Raw genomic sequence first — 22,482 nt, 5'->3', positions numbered from 1 at the left:
TTATATTTTGGTCACTAAACTTTCAATCTATTCATTTTAGTCCCTAACCAAAATTTTGGTGTATTAAACGCAGTTAAAAAATTAACGGTGATGTTAATGTCTCACCATAAGCTAATGTCATGTCATCATTGGAACAACTAAAAAAATGTCATATAATCAATTATATTAATTTTTTAACAATGTGATATCAAACTGAAACCTAATCTAAATAGACTCGGTTTTGAAAAAAAATAAAGATTGTGTAAATTACCCTAAAAATATATTACATAATTTAAATGAACACAATTTTAATTCTTTTTTAATGACTGCATTTGGTGGATTTATTTAAGTAATTTCGTATTCGATCATTGCTTGTATATAAAGGACGATAATGGGTCTTTTCAATTGTTGTAGATTTTATGCTTTGCTGTTTTCCTTCTTATGTTGACATCCTCTTAAAATTTAAAACTTTTAATTTACGTTTCTCAGAAAGAAAATAAATTTGTTTGGTTGCAGGTGTGGGGGTGAAATTATGTTTAATTTTCTTTTATAATTGAAACTTTATTAGAATAAAAGGTGACGCCACAATCAAGCACTGAAAACCCATAATTCTAATAACAAAATGCTCAAAACGATATGTCGGAAACGTTAAATAAATATGTTGTTTGCTAATGGACTCGTCTAGGTGTCTATCTAACATTTGTATGTGGACTCGTTTTCTTTGTCTGATTATTAAGTAATACTTAGTGTAGATGATTTGTTGAAGTTTTAGGTGAAGGTGGTGAAGATGATTGGACAAATAATGACGACTGCTAAATGCTATACTTTAGTACTTTAGTATGATGGTTTAGACACAGCTTTGGGTGCATACTCACACTAGATATTAAGGTTATAGTTGGGGTCATTCATACGATTTTGAAATTGAGTTCCAATTTTAGTTTTCGAGTATATGAAGTAGAAAATATTGTATTAATCTTGAGGGATGATGTATGTTTCTGATTATAGTGATGAGGGTGAATTTATTTTTAAAGCGATGATCTACCACAACATGCTTATATTTAACTTTTACTTTTTTACTTTTATTATTTTATAATTATCATTACTAATTAGTATGTTTTGTGATAGTATGTTTATTTTATAGTGTAGTATGATAGTGTGGTCAGTGGACCATAAGCATACACCTCGGTTGGATGGATGAGGAATTGAGGAAAACAATTATATGTTTAGAATGTATGTGTCCAGCATGTGGTCTTGATATGGCCATGGTAGATCTTGATTGGGACCTACTTATGGACTTTATAAACAGTCTTTCTCTGATCATGACAATGTAGGAAAGCTAGTACGGAGAAATGCTTTTCCCAATCTGTCGGCTTATCTTACACATGGTTTCAGCTTGATAAGGTGTCCCTTAAATTCACCTCCCCTATTTGAAAGATATGATGAGATTTGGTTAAGATAACTACTCTTGATGGTTTATCTATACTTGTATTCTTCACCTCACATATTTTGACAGTGGATTATACTTTTCAAACACAAGTGGAACCTTGTTATATCCTGTCCTTTTCCTCTTTCAGATTATCATTTTGGTACCTAAGAGCTTTTCAAAGTCTGAGATTGGTGTTTGCTTTTATACCATTATTTGAGATGAAAGACCGTGGATTCACATTAGAGTGATGATGTTTATAGAACGCCAACCCACTTGTATAGTTTGTTAATGATTCTATTTTGCCTTTTTGTCGGGCATGATTTTCCATTTTTTAACAGCAAAACAAATAATCACATGCATTGCAGGTCGTTCTTTTTATTAGATTTCTGAGTTAACCAAGATGGAAAATGTTACACATCTCTCTACCCTTAGCTATGTCATTGTGTTTATGGAAAAGGGGGAAAGAGTTGGAAGATGTCGGCTTCTTTTTCCATGTTGAAAATGAACAGACATTAAATTCTTGGTTTCTTTCTTTTTCCATGTAAAACTATTGAATTCAATACTTAGTTAATGTTAGAGTTTGACTTGAATGCGAAGTGACACAAATTAGTTAATATTTAATTGAGAAAATCATAATCCTAGTTAGATTAAAAATAGAAAACTTTATTAAAGTTTATTTCTACTTTATTTAGTTTTCATTTGTAATCAAAGTATATATCTCTATAAATAAATATTGAGAGTAAAAGAATTAGATGTAAAGTTTTTCTTTCTCCAAAATCTTCTTATATTTTCTTCTTTCATATTAGTGAAATTCTTCTATGCTGCCTGTGATTTTTCCCTTTTGGATTTCCCACGTAAATCTTGGTGTTCTTTGTTTTTTGATCGTGTTTATTTGTTTATTGATAATCGTTCCGATATTATAACAAATTGGTATTAGAACTTCGGGTTCAAGATTATGGCAACAATGAAGTATGATATTTTGCAATTGGATCGAAACACCATGTTCTCGCTATGGCAGATGAAGATTCAAGACGTCCATGCACAATTAAACTTAGATGATACATTGTAAGAGTTTGATAAGAAGACACCATTAGATTGGACAAGCAAAGAAAACCATAAGGATTGTAAACCCTTTTCTCAAATTCATTTACACTTATCAAATCAAATTTTGAAGGATGTGTTGAAAGAAAAAGCAGTCGCTTCTTTGTCGACAAAATTATAACAACTATGCATATGAAAATCGTTGACCAACAAGTTGCACTTAAAGCAACGTCTTTATTTGCTCAAGTTAGCGGAAGCTTCATTTGATGAAGAGCACCTGACCGTATTCAAGGAAACCGTCTCTGATCTAGAGACTTTAGAAGTGAAACATGACCAAGAAGACTTAGGATTGATCCTCTGATGTTCGCTCCTACTCATCTTTCAGAGACATAATATTGTATAGTCGCAAAACACTTACTCTCGAAGAAATGTACAATGGCCTGCACTTATTTGACAAGATGGATTATCTTGTATCTAATTCCAAGCCTTAGGCAATGGGTCTCGTGGTGCATGGATCGACAAGCTTATACCATGAAAGAAAAAATGAGCGTTCTTCTGGTAGTAAAGGAATGAGCAAATCAAAATTATCCAATCAAGGTAAAACTTGCCACTTTTGTAAAAAGAAAGATCACGTTAAATCGGGTTGTTACAAGTTACATAATAAAATCAAAGGAGAAGTTGAAGGGCATAACTCTAGAAAATTTGGTGAGACCGGTGTAGTAGAGGAGTGCGATGATGGAGAACTCCTAGCTACAATTGACAGTAACTTTTTAACAAGTGATGCGTGGATACTTGACTGTGGTAGCAATATTTATTTGGGTCTCAATCGTGACTGGTTTGCAACGTATAAAGATGTATCTACAAGTAATGTATTTTTGGAAAATGATATCTCTTGAAAATTCACAAGTATTAGCACAATCAATATTAAGATGTTTGATGGGATTGTTCGGATACTTGGTAATGTGAGACATATTCCAGATTTAAGCAGAAATCTAATTTTGTTAGGTACCCTAGATTCAAAAGGATACAAATCTTCAGTGAATGTGTAACTATGAAAATTTGCAAGGGCTCCCTTGTTGTGATTAAAGGACAAAGAAAGACTGTCAAATTTTATGTTATATAAGGTTCAACAATTTTAGATAATGCAACTGATATTTTCTTCCATGTGTCAAATAATGTTGTTACTGATAAAAACGTCTTGATTAAATTAAGCAAAAGAAGTTTTTTTTTTTTGTGAAAACATAACCGTGAGCAGAACGGTTATGTAAAGCATAAAAGATTTCAATTTCGTGGGCATAACGAATTTGAAGATAGAATTATCATTGATGTTCGGGATTGTGTTGTGCATGATATTGCTCGTGGTGATACATTTTGAGCAAAGCACTTATGATAACTATGTCAATGTGAAGACTAAATCTAAGTTTAAAAAAAGCTTGGATTTAGACAATGTTCATTACTGAAGATTACCCCTTGGAGGTGTGTTGTGGAAGAGGTGAAAAACTTATTCGTTGAAGTGAAGAATTGTTTTTTGTTGAGTTTGGGTGCCTCGTCGAATTTGGGTGTTTTGTCTCGAAACCTTCGCGCTTTCAGAATTCGCATCAAGGTGGAGGTTTGTTAGAGTTTGACTCGAATTCAAAGTGACACAAATTAAATAATATTTAATTAGAAAAGTAAGAATCCTAGTTTGATTAAAAGTAGATAACTTTATTCAAATAAATTTTTACTTTATTTAGTTTTCCTTTATAATCAAGTATATATCGCTATAAATAGATGCTACGAGTAAAAGATTTGATATCAGGTTTTTCTTTCTTGAAGATCTTCTTGTATTTTCTTCCTTAGAAATTCTTATCTTCTCGTGATATTTTCCTTTTGGATTTTCTACGTAAATTTTGGTGTTATTTTTTTTATCGTGTTTATGTGTTTGCCGATAATTGTTCCTGTAACGCCCTAAAACCGATTGGGCCTAAACTGCCACATTGGACTGCCAAGGCAACCACTGATCCTCAAAGCCTATTTATTTTCTTTTCAAATATACTGAATGGTATCATAAAAAACATAAACAACTGTTATAAAAACATTTAAAAAAAAATCGGAGCTCCGTGACGCATGATTTAAATCAAAAATAATATATCTTGAACTTTATAACTCAAATGCATAAGTAAGGTTCTATGATACACATGTCCACTAAAGCTATAGTACAATACTATGTCAGAGATGCTGGAAGTCATGTGCGACGATGCTCTACGAACTGCTCAAGCTACGGACCTATGAACGGAAAATATATGGAGGCTGAACTTACAAAGTCCAGCAGTAAAATCGTTAATCTAGAGAAACATAAGAATTTCATAAACACAAGCATGTTGAAGACATGATACTAAGCAATAGGTACAAGCATTATTCCAATCAGTGCTACATACGTAAGGTCCTTAAGTTCTATCTCTCGAATCTATGCTTCATGATTCCCTTAGTCTTCGCTAAGGGTCCCGCCATGAGTATACAAGTACTAAGTCTCTAACCTCATTATCATCCTATAATGCATCACCATGCCAAACACAATGACGGTATCCGATATCGTAGAGATGCTGGTACTATCACTCAACAATAAGTAAGCATCGTAGTGTAGCTTGGGGTCACATAGCATCACGAAACTCATACCTCTTCTTGCTTAATAGAGGTACATTGGGTAGACATGGTTTACACAACATCAACATCTCCCAAGTATCTCAGGTGAGGTTTGGGTCACATAGCATCGGCACCTGCCAAGTATCTTAGGCGAGGTCCGAGTCACATAGCATCGACACCTCCCAATACCTTAGGCTAGGTCCCGGTCACACAACATCGACACCTTGCCTGGCTAGTCTACTCCTCTTGAGTACTCTGAAACGTGTCCAGGTCACATACCATCAGTACCGCGTTCAACTAGCGACTAAAGTGCATCTTGCACTGACTTGGATATATCCGAATATCCTATGCACTCAAGACAATCGTCCTACTGCTAAAGTTACTTGGGTCTCATCATTGTTTCCCGAGCGACATAAAAGGGCATAAGTCTTATGAAATCTTACCTCATAAGGCTTTTATGATTATCACACAATTAATGTTATTATCTCATTTTTATTATAAGGCTCTCATCTAGAGCTACGCCTTAACACACGTTAATTGATGCCACAATACAGTAGGTGAAGTAGCTCGATCACTCGTTACTGAACTTATTGAAGTCAGGTGAGGTCATATCCCTTTCATCTGAGACTATCCTGCTCGTCCTCTCGCCTAGGCCGTGATGGGAGGGTTATTAATACGTATAGGGTATTTTACTCATTTCTACCTCTGGAGAGGTCTTTAAGTGTTTCACAATTTCTCGATGATTATAGTGTTTACAGTAAACTCACTGATCCACTGGTTAGCCAGATATATGACTCGGGCTCGTTACTAGGTAACAACACTCCTAACATTCTTATCGTACTTCTCTCAATACCCCTTGAAGTAGTGGAATGACTTATCCATTTTTGGAACAACACTCCTAACATTCTTTTCGTCGATAATGAATCTAACATATTTATCGTATCACGTATCGGGTATCTCATGCATTGATTCTCAATCCCAACCATTCGTATTCGTCCTCGATTGAAGATACTCTAGTGTATTATGCTTAATATGGTTACACTCGGTGTAACCTACTACTACGAGTGTTTTTAGGTATGTTGGGTCATTTATGTCCCTCACGGACTAGGTCTTACTATTACAGATTGTCCTTAGATCTTACGAACTTTAAACGGTCAAAGGAACATTCAACAACACTTAGGACCTTTAATGAATGTAAATCTATCATTTTTCATCGAGCAAAACAAAGAAGGGATCGATCCTTTTCTCCAAGGGACCGATCCTTTTGAAAAGGGATCGATCCTTTCTCCTGAAGGATCGATCCTTAGCTAGACAGAAGGTTTGGGATAAATCCTTTTTCTGGGAATGACTTGCTTAAGCTCGAGAATCACTCAAAAATCATCCTAAACGACATAGGTTGGTTTCTAAACTTATTCTAAAGTTTTATTAAGTTATTTAGGGTCATTAGGCATCATTAAAACATGTTATTAACATCTAAAATGTGATTTGGTTGAGAAAATCAAATATGAACCCTAAAATGCTCAAATCATCAAATCTTAGTAAAAACCATGGATTTATGAAACCTTAATACTCCAAATGATTAGAAATGCGCAACCTTGATGTTTGAATCCCGAAATGAACCTCCTTTAGCTAGAAATCAACCTCTTCAAGGCTTGGATGGAGAAAACCCCTCTTTTTCATACAAACAAAACCCAAAGCTTGAATCTTCTTTTAAAAAAAAAAGGTTGCTAGGGGTTTATTAGGATGAGATCAAGCAAGAAAAAGGTACAAGATCTTACATTGAAGCTATAGTCACTTGAAGGAGATGAAGGAAGAAGAATGAAGAGATGAGAAGTGGGAAGGAAACCCACGCTGAAACCCCTTTAATTATACTTTAGGTCCTTCATATTTTGTCCCTTAATTAAAATTATCATTTTTGTGACTATTTGGACCCCAAATCCAACCCAATTAAGCCCAACAACTTAATTTATAAATTTCACAAAGTCCACTTACTTCTCGAGTAAACCCGAAACTATTAACCCGTATTGGGGTGTTACCGTTCTGATATCATACCAGTTAATATGTGCAATGTCATTGGTTCGACATGTTAATCTCTCTCCGTGGATAGCATTTTACTTTCTGAATAAACTATTTTCTGAATTCTGCTTCCAAGGCCAAAAGATATGGTTGAATTTTGAAGCGAACACCACCATATGCACGAGAAAGTACCGCATTATACGATACAGGTGTGAAATAATTTTGATTGGTGGGGGATGCACTAACTGCGTTTTGGTGAATAATTTTGAGAAAAATGGGATCTTCAGTCTCTTCGTACGAGGATGACAATCTGATTATGGTACTCTCACGTGTTTACTTCTTGCACTGTCTGCCTTTCAGTTTAAGGACATCTTCCCATTCGCTAGCAACAAGCCACAGATTAATATATGCAGGCGAGGTCGGTCAGACAATCTGGCATGGAATAGTTTAATAACAAATACGATTTTGTTTTATTTTGTGTTCTTATTGGTTCATTTCGGGGCTCCTTGTATAACTTGCATTCAACCGTCTCTCAATCAAAACTACGCATCATTAAATATAAAAAACTGAAATTTCAGTCCAGCAAGGACCTCCTTTGACTGGCCTATTCGGGTCGGGTTCGGTATCCTTTCTTATCTCATTGCAAAGTCAAAATCATGATTGGATGGAAGGTAGAACAAACGGGAGTGGCAGGGGCAGGTTTTCATAGCTACAAAAAATATAGAAAATCAACCGTCCATCTAAAGAAAAGAAAAATGGAAGGATGTGGTCCAAGCCAACAGCCTAGCAAGTTACATGTTTGGTCCTCATTAATACAAATCAAAATCCAGGTCCCATTAATGCCTTCATTTAATACGCACTTAACAAACAAACAAAATAAGATTAAAAGAAAACTAATCAAGCCCTAAATAAGCCAGCATCAACTAAAGTTAATCAAGTAGTATATAAAAAAGAAAACCCCACTCACCGCCTCTCTTTCATCACCTATCAACTTCCAACTAACAATCCCTTTCGTAAAAGCCACCACCATCGATGACGTTGACATGACCCTCCCTCCTCTGCTCGTCTATCTGGCTGTGTTTTTTTTCTGGTGACCATAAGCAAGGTCATAAGAACTAGGTTCTCTCATGTCTCTGTATGACTCTTTCTCACGTCTCGCCCTTATCTTCTTATCTACTTTGTTTGGTTTTATCAGCTAAACAAAATATATGGACACACAATCTGGCAGGCCATCGCCCTTGTTTTTCTTTTCCGTACCTATCCTCTAACAATCTCGTGTACCATGGATCCACCATCTCTTTGTGATTTTCCCTGCAAATATATTGACGTAAATACTAGACTGTAATATATAACCTAAACAAAAAGCACAGCTGATCAAGAACTCAACATGTCATAAACTAAACTTGGATTCCCGAAGCAAAACATTCATAACCTTACAAACAGAGAATCAATCCATTTTCCTTATTGATTCTATTCCTCGGGCACTTTCTATTTCATGAGAGAATCAAAAGACACAAGTGAATAAAAAAACGTGGCGACTATAAACAGTTGAAGGCTTAGTGGTTATTAGTTTCAATCCTCATCAGAAGTTTCGGGATACTTGTTCAAATCAGGTTTCCGGAAAACTAGAGAAGGGATGGATGATTCCGAAGATGAAGCAGAAGCATGATGAAGCGAAGTTTCCAAAGCGTCGACTTTAGCCCCCACCTCGGTTGCTTTCTTGCGTATGGAAGCGGCGGAGATATCCCTGAGGTGGTCTTCTTGTAAAACGAGGTCAGGGAAGTAGCCTAGCGGAAGGACCACGCAAGTAGAAAACGGCGGTGTCGTAAGCACGAGCAGCGGCTATGGGGGTGGTATAAGAACCGAGCCAAATCCTAGACCTCTTGTTGGGTTCCCTGATTTCTGCAACCCACTTCCCCCACTTCCTCATCCTTATCCCTCTGAATGGTTTCTCCTGCTGCTGTTGCCTACGCAACTTTCGCTTCTCTCCCTTTGTTGAACTCGAAGTTAAACAACAATCACTCAACTCCATCACAAAAGATTCCTAAAACTAAATGGAATTATTTTTCCCCACTTGTTCTGGAGACTAAAACTTGTAAGCCATAACAAGAAGAAGAAAAAGGTAACAGATTCTAGCTACGTTTAATCAAAGAACACCCTTTACTTCAAAAGCTATTCTGTATTGAATATATATAAGTAGAAAAGGATGTGTAATAAATATACATGACATATGAGCAAAGGATGGGAGGAGAGAGAGAGAGAAAAGTTTTCCACTCGGCCGCTAGTCTGTCGACTGGGCACGGCCGCCAAAATCCATCACCTTTAGATAAACCCAAATTGGGCCGACATAATCCATCACCTCCAATACTCCTTTTCTCTTTCTAAAAAGCCTATAAAATTTATGTATGATTTCTCGCGGTTATCGGCTTGAAATCGTAGGCGTGTGACCAGCCGACGTGGTTGTACTCGTAGCACGCTAACCTCCTTGCTTATTTCTATGTTTAGCCTTTTATTTAGTTGTCCTTTTTTCATTCAACTTCAACCATTCTGTTAATTCTTTATTTAACAACCATTCATAACAAGTCGACATCTCATATAAATTAATTTGAACTACTTGCAAATTCTTCAACCGAAAAAACGTACTTAATGGTTAATTTTAGGTTAATTTCACAAGGTATTCATAAAGCATTTTCTACTCATAGAGAAAGTCGGGCCTTTATACATAAGTCACCACTATGTTCCAACCCTCTTGGAGTTCTAAAATCTAACTAAATTATCATTAATGACTCTCAACAACGTTATATGAATCGCGTTTAATCTTCTAATTCAAGTGTTATATCAACAATTTTCAATGAAATTCTTAATTATTTATTTTTCTCATTTTTTACCTCAAAAAAAATAAGTACCAACAGTTTTCGGTGATATTTTGCTCTTTTATTGTTGTAACATAAAAACTGGATATTTTGGTTTGTTTTGTTGATAATGGGTTAGTTCGGCAAGCCAAGTGGGATCCAAGTTGAGAAAGAGAAGGGAATGGGGGGTGTGATTTTCCGTCCGCGCAATAAAGATCATCGATCGTTTCCGTTTGGGCATCATTTTATAGTGGAGTTACCGAACTTGGTTTAATTACTACGCTTCAAACCATGTCCTTTTTTGTGTCAAATCTTAGGGGTTGTTTGTTCGACTATGAATGAAACCATTCAGCTCTGAATGGAATCATTCAGCGCTGAATGTTGAACCGTTCAACATTCAGACTGTTTGTTTCTCACCTCTGAATGATTTAGTGCTGATTGATTCAGCAAAACAGTGCTGACTGATTAAGCACAGAAGTAAATTCAGAATAATTCAGAGTCATTATCAAACAACATATCACATTCAGAGCTAATTCATACAGAACCTCTAAATCATTCAGCGCTTAATCATTCTGAAGTAAATAAGCAACACCTTAATCTTAATCATCTTATTATGCCATTTTTCAATTTGTCATTTATTTTAAAAAGTTGATATCACTGTAATTATTTTTTGACTTTCAGAGTGTTTAATCCATCACGTGTAACCTCTTCATTAGTTCTTTAAGTTTCAATATTACGAACCCTACATACCTTAAGAAATAGGAAAGTTTTATGGTGCGGCAGTCTATCTAATATAGAGATGAAAACTGAACTTTAACAATGATAATTGAAATAAGAGAAAATTACAGACTTACTCATTGAAATTTACTTTCTCTTATTTCATTTATTATATTTTAATTTTTGTTTCAATTTATACATTAAATTTTAGACATTAAACTTTTTTTAATTACTCAATTGTTATCTCATTGACAATGTGATTAAGTCGCTTATTTTAATGTTATAATCTGACATATAGGATTTAAATATTAATATATTTATTTCATTCTTTTCCACGTTCACTCCCTCAGTCATTTTTTCTTTCTCTCTCCTTTCTTTTATTTTCTTTTCAACCTAGCCCCAAATTCCCTTTCTACTCGTTTCCAGCTGTTTTTGGTTTCCTCAGCTCACTTTCTTCTCTCTGGCTTCTGTTTGTTTCGTGAGAAAAATTCGAGGGGTTTTTTTAAATCTTTTTACCTATGGCTTGGCTTCCTGTTTTTGTTCTTCTTCTAGTCGTTTCTCAAGCAACAGCTGATGAAGGTAAAGCTTTTTATATTTGACTCTTCCATTTACTTAATCTTTGCTTATTACTTCATTTAAAGGGATCTTACAACTGATGAGCTCGATCTCTTTTCGATCAACTTTCTGGGTTTTCTTTTATTCCCTTTGTTTGTTCTTCAAGTCATTTGAATGCTAGAAATATGATGAAACATGTACTGTGTAAACGTGTTTGAGGGGAAGTGTTTTCACTATAATGAAATTCTTTTACCTTTTTACTTTGCTTTGGGGGATTTTAGCAGGTCTGAAGCATTATATTGGGGAATAAGTGAGGACAGAACTGAAGTTGGGGGTATTAAAAGATCATATGTGTGTGTGTGTGTGTGTAATATGGCCTACTTTTCTGAACTCGGCAAGCCATGATAATCTTGGAAAAGTGTTGCCTCCTTGATTTTGTTTACACCTTCAGCAGTACATAGGGAAGCTTTCGAGTGTCTCATGAGACACTTTTCAATGAATTCAAAGTAAAAATAGAAGTTCAAAGAGCAAGAACAACACATATTTCCATTATAGAATACTTACAAAGAAAAGAAAATAACTTGTGCTGTAAAATCCATGGAAATTTCAATAGCCCCTCAGCTATCCCCATCTGAATAACACCATCTGGTCTATCAACGGGATGAAAAGGATTGGTCTCGTATATTTTCCACCATTCGAAATAAGGAGAGTTAACATCCATTAGGCGGAGGCTTCCACTGTTCTACGATTGTTGTAATCTTGTTGTACGAATCGGGGATCAAGAGTTGTTCGATGCAGTGGATGTCACCTCAGGACAGTTGATGGCGTTGGGACAATGACTTTGGATGTGATGATGAATTTGGTACCGCAGGAATCCAAACCAGACTTATGTGAATTGATATGTTTCTTTGTTCCATTTTTATTCATGGTTTGTTGTATGAACCATCCTTCAAGAAAGAGAATAAAGAGATAGTTAACCATCCTTGAAGAATAATAAGAAAGAGTTAGCCACACCACTCTCGCAAGGTTAATATTTTAGCAGTTTACCACGTCATTGATGCCTTTAATTGTTTAATGGCAAGGTGACAAAAAAAATCAATGTCAAAATTTCAACAAGCAAATTAAAAAATTAAAAAAAATTGAAAGTGCGGTTAGTGAATTAGGAGAGTGAATAAAGTTCAGTGAGTAAGTATGTAATTTACCCTTGAAATAAATAACAAATAAAAGATAAAATCCTTTTGTATTATGAGGAATTACTATATTATACTTTTCCTTTTAATTATTGTAATTAAAAGATAAATACCGCTATTTAAAATTAATATAAATAATTTTAGATTTATATATATATTTTATAAATTTATGATAAATATAAGATATTATTTATTTAAGTATAACAATAATAATTTAACAATGATTGTAGATACCCCTCACATATGGGCAAAATCCATGAGATAATGTTCTCAAACTTTTTATTTCACGAGATAATGCTTTGGACATATTATTTGCTGAGATAGGATGAATCCTACAGTAAAGCTGTAGGTCGTCATGCACTCCGGGCGACCAAGGGACGCATGTGGGAGCTGTGCATGGGCATGTGGGAGCTGTGCATGGGACATGCATGTGGAATTTCCTTGGTGTAGGTCGCCAAGCAGTCCCGGCGACATGGTAGGTCGCCATGCACGCCTGACGACCAAGCTTGAACCCTCTGATGCCCTGCATGTCATAGCTGGGAGATTCATGCCCGGCGACCAAGCTTTAAGCCTCTGCTCCCTCATGCATGCGTTGCATCCATAGTTGGGAGATTCCTGCATCCATAAGTGCATTATTATAGCGTTAATTTAGCTGTTAAATGCAGCAAATATTGCTGTTGAATTACAACTTTTCAACGCTCAATAGTTACACGATTCAACGCTCATTTGCTTTATATAAAGGATATGGGGGTTTAGGGTAGAAACAGAAGCACATATAGAAACTTTGCCGAGAGAAAGAAAAGGAAGAAGAAGAAAAGAAGATAACGGCTCAAACATCGTTCGTGAGGTAATTGTTTATTGTTTAATTTAGTTTATTACATGAAATTATTAGTTTGTTAGTTTAGGGTTTAAGGTAAAACTAAAATTTAGTTAATTAGTTTGTTAGTATAAATTATTAGTTTGTTAGTTTAAGTTATATTATATTAGTTTGTTAGTTTAAGTTATATATGCACGCCCGACGACCAAGCTTGAACCCTCTGATGCCCTGCATGTCATAGCTGGGAGATTCTTGCCCGGCGACCAAGCTTTAACCCTCTGCTCCCTCATGCATGCGTTGCATCCATAATTGGGAGATTCATGCATCCATAGGTGCATTATTATAGCGTTAATTTAGCTGTTAAATGCATCAAATATTGCCGTTGAATTACAACTTTTCAACGCTCAATAGTTACACGATTCAACGCTCATTTGCTTTATATAAAGGATATGGGGGTTTAGGGTAGAAACAAAAGCACATATAGAAACTTTGCCGAGAGAAAGAAAAGAAGATAACGGCTCAAACATCGTTCGTGAGGTAATTTTTTATTGTTTAATTTAGTTTATTACATGAAATTATTAGTTTGTTAGTTTAGGGTTTAAGGTAAAACTAAAATTTAGTTAATTAGTTTGTTAGTTTAAGTTATATTATATTAGTTTGTTAGTTTAAGTTATATATTATATTATATAAAAAATTAGTTAATTAGTTTCTTAGTTTAAGTTATTAAATATAAAAAATAATTAATTAATTTGTTAGTGTCTTTAAACGTATATTAGGTTGTTTGTTGAAGTTGAAGATATATTATAAAAAAATTAATTAGTGCTTAATTAGTTTGTTATTTTAACTAAGTTATATTATAATAAAGAAATAGTTTATTAGTTTAAGTTATATTATAATATATTAGATTATATAAAATTAATTTGTTTAATTTATTGTTGTTTAAAGAAATATTTTGTTTACACATACAGGGCATTATTCCACAACATTTGTCCACGTACAGATTGATTCGAAGAAAGAAACAAGAAAGGAAAGGAAGAAGACATAAATACGCGGGTAATTTATTATTTTTTGTTGTCCATTTTGTTGTTGTTGTGTATGTGTAAATTAGTTAGTTAGTAGGTTTATATTAGATTATATAAACTAATTTGCGCGAGATAAAAAAATATTGTGTTTAAAAATATTTAGTGTTGTTTTAAAAAAATATTTTGTTTAATTTATATTATATGTGTAAATTAGTAATGAGTAAAAATTAATTGAATGAAATAATCCGGCCAACGCATTATCTCATGAAATAATTATTTCAAGAACATTATCTCGACAGTTTTTCCTAACAAATTTATTTGATATTTTAAAAAATAAAAAATATTATCAAACTAATCATTATTATTAGTAATCATTATTAAATAATTCGTATCAAATCTAAATCATTAAATATTTATAATAAATAATTATTAGTAATCATGACTAAATCATTAAATATCAAATCATTATATTAATAATAATTATTAAATCATTATTAGTAATATTAGTAATCAATCAATTAAGTTAAATAACAAATTTTATTTGATCGTTAATATAATATAATAGTATATTATATTATATTTAATTATTTAATGATTTATGAAATCATCTTATCTAATTTTTTAATCTAAATTTATTTATTTTTTTATTTGTAGAGAAAATGAGCAACAACTTTTTCACGACTGTCCATTATAATGGACATATTATGGAAAATGAGGTCGAAGTAGTTTTTCAGTCTGAAAAACCAATAAATATGATGTTAAAAAAAGACATCACATTTATAGAAATGAAGCATAAGATAGAAAGAAAAATTCAAGTTGCAGTTGATGGTTTGAGGTATAGGTTTATGATATGCCCCAACCCAGTCAGATATGTTGCAGTTCCACTTGAAGAAGATGATGATATTGGAACCATGGTTGGATTACATGAGTCAACCAATATAGCAGTTATTGAGTTATTTGTTGATGTACGTAACATATGTGATGTTCCTGGGTCATCAAGAGATGTGGCTCAAAATCCATCTAAAATGGCTTTATATAGTCAGTTTGAGGAGCCGACATACAGGTTCCCGAACAATTTTATAGAACTATTGGAAAGTGTAAATGAAGTCGGAGGGACATCTGCAACAGCAGAGTATGAGACGAGAAACATACCGGAATTGGCTGTTGATATTGATGCTGAAAATCGATGAGGAGAAATTCATGATGATTCAAGCAAAGATAAAGAACCCGTTTTAGGCGACGATGAAAATATTTTCGGTGGAGGTGCAATTGATTAAGTTATGGCACCGTATGAAGCTACTCCTCACATGTACGAGATAGACTATGATGCGATGAGGGCACCTGAATTCCCAGACATGCCACATTTACCTCTGTACCAAATGACTGATTCATTCGATAATTCTGGTGAATTTTCAGTTGGGGTGCAATTCAGAGGAAAAAATGAAGTTACGCTGGCGATTAAAGAGTACGACATCAAATGCCATGATGATGTCCATGTTGCAGAGTCCAACCAGAAAACCCTATACGCGAAGTATGTAAAATATGGCCCAGAGTGCAAGCGGAAGATCAGAGTGTCGAAAAATAAAAGGCACGATGTTTGGGTTATCACGAGGTACAATGGTCCGCACACATGTTTGCGAAACTCCATCGAACAAGACCACCGACTATTGGACTCCGATATAATATGCGAATACGTGAAGGCGATGGTTGAAAAGGATCCAATGATATCTTGTTCAGTGTTAGTTGCATCTATTCGAAGCCAATTTGGATATCAAGTAAAATATGGCAAGGTGTGGAATGCGAAGATGAATGCAATGAAGCTGACGTGTGAAGATTGGGATACATCGTACAATGAGCTACCACATTTGCTACAAGCAATGAAGCGATTTATCCCAGGAACCATAGTAAAGTCTTAAACCATGCCCACATATGATGTAGAAGGTCAACATCTGCCAGGGAAGAAAATATTTCATAGACTATTTTGGGCATTTAAGGCATGTATTGAAGGATTTCCATTTTGCAAACGTATGATCTAAGTAGATGGTATGTGTCTGTATGGTCAATATAGGCATGTACTTTTGATGGCAGTTGCTCAATATGGTGAGCGAAATATCTTTCCAATTGCATTCGACATTGTTGAGGGAGAGACAACAGAGGCTTGGGATTTCTTTCTAACCAATCTACGTCAATATGTCATTCGTGAAGATGGAGTTTGCTTGATATCCGATAGAGCAACATATATTTTGGCGGCAATTGAACGACCAAGAAGTCGTTGGATACCTCTGTATGCATATCCGACATTTTGTATCCGTCATATTGGCAAGAATAGTATCGATCAGTTTCATAACGCATACATTCGTAGCGTGCGAGATAGTAAGCATGTGTAAGTTTTATTTTTAATATTTGTGCATTTTTACGTGGTTTTTTTAATTGCGGTTTAACACAATATATTATGAAACAGGATACGAACTACGTCGACCAAATTTTGACAAGAGATTGGAGAATTTGAAGGTATTTTACGATGATCAGCGTGTTTGGAAGTAGGCTTCAAAAATACCGCGGGAAAAATGGTCGCAAGCATACGATGAAGGTCGGAGATATAGACATATGACCACAAACCTTGCTGAGGCCATTAATTCGATACTAAAAGGTACACGCCATCTCCCAATAGCGAGTGTGGTGAAAGAAACGTACTTTAGATTGGCTAAAGTTTGGTCGGATAAAGACAAGGAAATTGAGAGTCTCATAAATAGAGGTAAAACTTGGGCTCCTACAGTGGTGGAATCAATTGAAGCAAATGAGCGGTTGGAAACATTAATGGTTGTTCATAATTTCGACCAAGTTGATCATACTTTTTTCGTGTCGTGCATACGTCGTAACGTCAGAGGAGAAGACCAAATATTTAGAGTTGATTTACGACACAAATGGTGTGATTGTGGTCGTTTTCAGGCATGGAAATATCCATGTGCTCATGCAGTCGCTGCATGTATGTATGCTGGTGTAAGCGCATACACTTATATTGATGAATGCTTTCACCTACGTAGGATATTAAATGTCTACAACTATGCGTTCAGACAGATCCCGAATGAATCGTATTGGCCCAAAAAGGATCATGATGAATGGCTGCCAAATCCAATGCTTCGCAGAAGTCCAAAGGGTCGACCTGAGTCCACTCTTATTCATACCAATATGGATTTCCATGCTAGAGAGAGAGGTCAAGCAAAGAGATGCGAATTATGTAGGGTGAAGGCCATTAAAAAAACAATTGTCTTAATTTACCAAGATATATGCCTCATCATTAGTAATCATATATGTATTTCTATGTATTTATCCGAATTTAATTTTGTAATGATTTATAATTCGAGGACTTGAATAGATTTGAATGGACGTGTGGTTCAATTAACGTCATTTTCGTTACATAACTAATACTCATCCATGGAACATTTGTTTGATTTGTAATAATGATATGATTTGATTTAGTAATGATTTGATAATCATGATTTAATAATGAATTTATATTTAAAATTATAATAATTATTTAGTAATGATTAGTAATAATGAAATTATTATTAATATTTAATGATTTGATAGTAATGAATAGTAATAATGAAATTATTATTAATATTTAATGATTTGGTAGTAATGATTAGTAATAATGAAATTATTATTAATATTTAATGATTTGATAGTAATGATTAGTAATAAAGAAATTATTATTAATATTTAATGATTTGATAATAATGATTTAGTAATTATTAGTAATAATGAAATTATAATAATAATTTGATACTAATAGGGTGATAAATTATTATATCTTCACATTGAAGTTGAATTTATGTAATTTTTGTCGATAAATTATTCGAGTGGAGTTTTTAAATAAAGGGACCTAATTGATATGACATTTATAATTCGAGGACTTGAACAGATTTGAATGGACTTGTGCTTCAATTAACCATAAAAATGATTTAATAATAATTTTAATATTTAATGATTTGATGATTTAATCATTATTTTAATATTTAATGATTTGATGATTTAGTAATGATTTTAATATTTAATTATTTGATGATTTACTAATGATTTTAATATTTAATGATTTGATGATTTAGTAATAATTTTAATATTATTATTTAATAATGATTTTAATATTTAATGATTTAATGATTTAGTAATGATTTGATAATAATCATTATAATAATGATTTAGTAATAATCATTATAATAATGATTTAATAATAATTTTAATATTTAATGATTTGATGATTTAGTAATGATTTGATAATAATCTTATAATAATGATTTAGTAATAATCATTATAATAATGATTTAATAATAAAGATAATAATGATTTAATAATAATCATTATAATAATGATTTAATAGTAATGATTTAGTAATGATTTTATAATAATGATTTAATACTAATGATTTAATAATTATTACTAATAATTATGGAATAATAACAAATAGTGTACAAGTGTGGACTACTCGAATTTAAATTTATACATAGTCGAATTTATTAATGATTTTTAAATATTTAATGATTTGATACTAATGATTTAGTAATTATTATTATTCATAATTTATTATTAATATTTAATTATTTCATATTAATGATTTACTAATTATTACTAGTAATAAAATTATAATAATGATTTGATACTAAAAATCATTATAAATATGTCGGATTTGTTAAGGTTAAAAAAACTACTCTAATTTCAATATATAATTTATAACAAATAGCAAATGAATTTATAATTGTTGTCGATTCCGGGGTGTTGTTGAATGATAATGTCGGGGGGACGTCTGATGCGTTGTGGCCGTTGCGGTTGCTCAGGAGTATGGTACCCATCCTCCTCTTTCATTGGGGGCATTTGAACTACCATGTGTTCAAAGTCATATGTCGACGAAAACATAGGAGAGTAGATGGGTGCCTCAGGCTGCACAAACTCTGGTATGTATGTCGGGACAGTAGAATCATCAAATGTGTGATGCAACGATCCCGCATCGTCGGACGGTTGTGGTGCGCTATTATCCACATCAATCATTTTCGCTTCAGGTTGTTTAGATGAACTCGCACTTGGTAGTGAGTATTCAGCTTTACCAAATCTTTTCTTAAACCTCAAAAATTGTCGTCTCTCTACCATTGTTGTCAGGAACGACTTTCCATTATCCCAAAAATAAGCAAGGTAAGCCGAAGTCTCAAAATTAAAGTCGTCGTCTTGAATGTTGTCAAGAGTTGACATGAATGAAGCCCTATTGTTCCAAGCATTAATGTAGGTTGCATGCTTCTCAACCCAATTAACATTTTCTTTACGGCGACCATCAAATCTGTGCAGGTTGTCATGCGTCTCAACCCAATTCACCTGACGACGACCATCTAAGTTTTGAAGGAGGTCATGATCCCATGGACTCCGCGGAATAGGTTGGTGGAAGTGGAATTGCCTCAGCACTCTATCCCCAAATTGGATCTCAACAAAAGCAAAATTTATCAATGGTGTAACAACACACCAATATTGAAACACATATAAAATATTGTGCGACACCAACGCAAAACTGTCTTCATTTATTTATGGTCTCCAATTAAACTGTAAAATTACAAAAACAATAAAATTGATTTTAATCAAATAATATAGTTAATTTAAATAATAATTAAAAATAACAGATTATACATACCTCATTTTTGGCCTTAATATCGATTTTCAGCCTGAACTCTTTAATGTTGTTGTGCACCAACCCCGTACCTTCAATTTTATGCTCCATCTGTATATCAATCAAAACAAAAATATGACCATTTTGTTCAATAATTTTAATCAAAATAAATATTTTGTAATTAATATTTTATATTAAAATAGAAGATTCATATTACCTTCCGGCAAGTGGAAAGTCAACCGCAGTCCGACTAATCGGTGTAAAAAACGGAAGTTTATGCCAAGCCCATGATTGCAGCATTAAAAGACATCCACCGATTTTTGCTGGCCAAGCCCATGATTGCAGCATTAAAAGACATCCACCGATTTTTGCTGTATTATTATTATTCACGACTAATGACGTCTTGCATATCTCACGATACAAGAACGTCAATATCGTCGATTCCCAGCTATATTGCCTACTATTCTCAAATTTTCTTAAAAAAAGAATATATTGAGTGTGAACAAAACTACCGGATTTATCAGGCATCAAAATTCCCCCAATCAACTGTAATATATATGCTCGTGTTGCATATATAATTTCGTGCTCCATACTATTTGGTTGAAGCTGAAATTTATTCTTCAACCATGACAACCTCACACGCCACCCTCTACACTCTGGTGGTACATGCGCTTTTCCAAGAAACAAACTACAAAATTGTGCCACATTATTAAACTCATGTGACATTACCACCGGCATCCCATTTGTTTGGACCCCGAGTTGCATTGCCACATCCTCCAGAGTTATCGTACATTCGCCACACGGCACATGAAACGTGTGCGTTTCTGGTCTCCAACGTTCAATCAACGCACTGATCAAACCTGGGACCAACTTGTAATCTCGTACAAATGTTACATACCAAAATCCAGCCTCTTGCAAGTTTTCATCTATCAATAGGTGTGGCTTGGGCACTTTATGTAGCCGAAGACGAAGGACTTGCTGCTTGTCCTCATGCAATTAAATATTTCAAAAAATTTATCACAATCATAAAATAATATTCAAATATTTATTAATTATAATTCATTAAACAAATATTTTATTCACCATTATTCCCAAATGACTTGAAATATGTTCATTGTCAAGTCTCAGTAGTGGAATTTGGTCAGACATCGGAATGAATCTGTAAAAAAAATTAAACAACAATATTTAAAAAATCATTTAATATAATCTAATATAAACTAACTAACTAATTTACAAAACAACAAAAATTTAATATAATAAACTAACAAACTAAACTTTTTAAAATATAAGTTAAACGTAAACGCTAAACCTTTAAATAACTAATAAAATATTCTTTTATATAACTAAAACTAATAAACTATTTTTTCATTATAATATATTACTAATAAACTTACTAACTAATTTTTTATATAATATAAATTCAACAAACAAATAACTTAACTATTTAACTAACACAAACTAATTAATAATTTTTTTATATAACTAACGACTGACAAAACAAACTAATTAATTATTTTTAACTTTAACTTAAACCAACAATTATACCCTAAACTAACAAACTAATTAACTGATTTTTATTTTACCCTAAACCCTAAACTAACAACTAAAAATTTATAATATAACTAATTTAAATAATAAAAATTTACCTCACAAGAGCCTTATCTCCCTTTCTTCTTCTTCCTTCGTTTCGCCCTATCTTTCTTCTTTCTTCGCTACAATCTTTCTCCTTCTATCTTCTTCCTTTTTTCTGTTCTCTCACGTTAATCACCTCACATATATAACATCGACTGCCTCAATTATTTCACCAATAATTGTGCAATTCACGGGCTGAAATGGTTCACATGCATGCATCAATAATTACTGCATGAAGCAGCTGATTTCACGCTGCAATTGCAGCTATGATAGCTGCAGCGGCATGCAGTGGGGAGCAGGAGGGGACGACATCCAGCGGGGAGCGGGATGTGCAGAAATATCACATGGCCATACAAGGAGACAAGGTCGCCGGAGTGCATGGCGACCTACAAGGTCGCCCGGAGGGCATGGCGACCTATGGGTTGGGTTGTGCATATCCCATGCACACGTTCGTTCTCTTGTGAGTTCGTCGGGAAGCTACCACGTCGTAGGTCGCCCGAAAGGCATGGCAACCTACGGCCAACACTGTGTAATTCGCCCTATTTTAACAATTAATCTTGGGAGTACATTATCTTGTGAAATAAAAAATTCGAGAACATTATCTCAAGAGTTTTGCCCTCACATATGTGATGCTTAAACCATAGATATCAAGGAATAATAGGAAATCCCTTAACCACCGAATCACTTGATTCGTGTTTAGATTTATACATTTGAATAAAAAGATAAAAATATGTGAAATTTAATATATAAAACTATATTGTGAAACTTATTATTTATAGGTAAAATAAAACGAAAAGATAGTAAAATCGTTGACTGCACTTTTTAAAACCATTAAAAATATCTAAAAGCATTAACAAATAAAATGACTAAAAATAATTTTGAATATATGAAGGTTTAGATATATGGATGTTTACAAATAAAATTATATGAAAGTTTACAAATTGTTGGGGTTTGTGATTTTGA

At 33.6% G+C, this 22,482-nt stretch overlaps 1 pseudogene; it reads right to left on the bottom strand.

Moving 5' to 3' along the window:
- Positions 1-7,874: 7,874 nt before the first annotated feature.
- LOC120194127 lies at positions 7,875-9,369 on the bottom strand (annotated as a pseudogene).
- Between the last annotated feature and the right edge of the window lie 13,113 nt (positions 9,370-22,482).

The sequence above is a fragment of the Hibiscus syriacus genome, unplaced genomic scaffold (genome assembly GCF_006381635.1).
Source record: "Hibiscus syriacus cultivar Baekdansim isolate YM2019G1 unplaced genomic scaffold, ASM638163v2 tig00116997_pilon, whole genome shotgun sequence".
NCBI lineage: Eukaryota > Viridiplantae > Streptophyta > Magnoliopsida > Malvales > Malvaceae > Hibiscus > Hibiscus syriacus.
The sequence above is the reverse complement of the archived record's forward strand: the minus strand, read 5'-3'. Positions and strand labels throughout refer to the sequence as shown.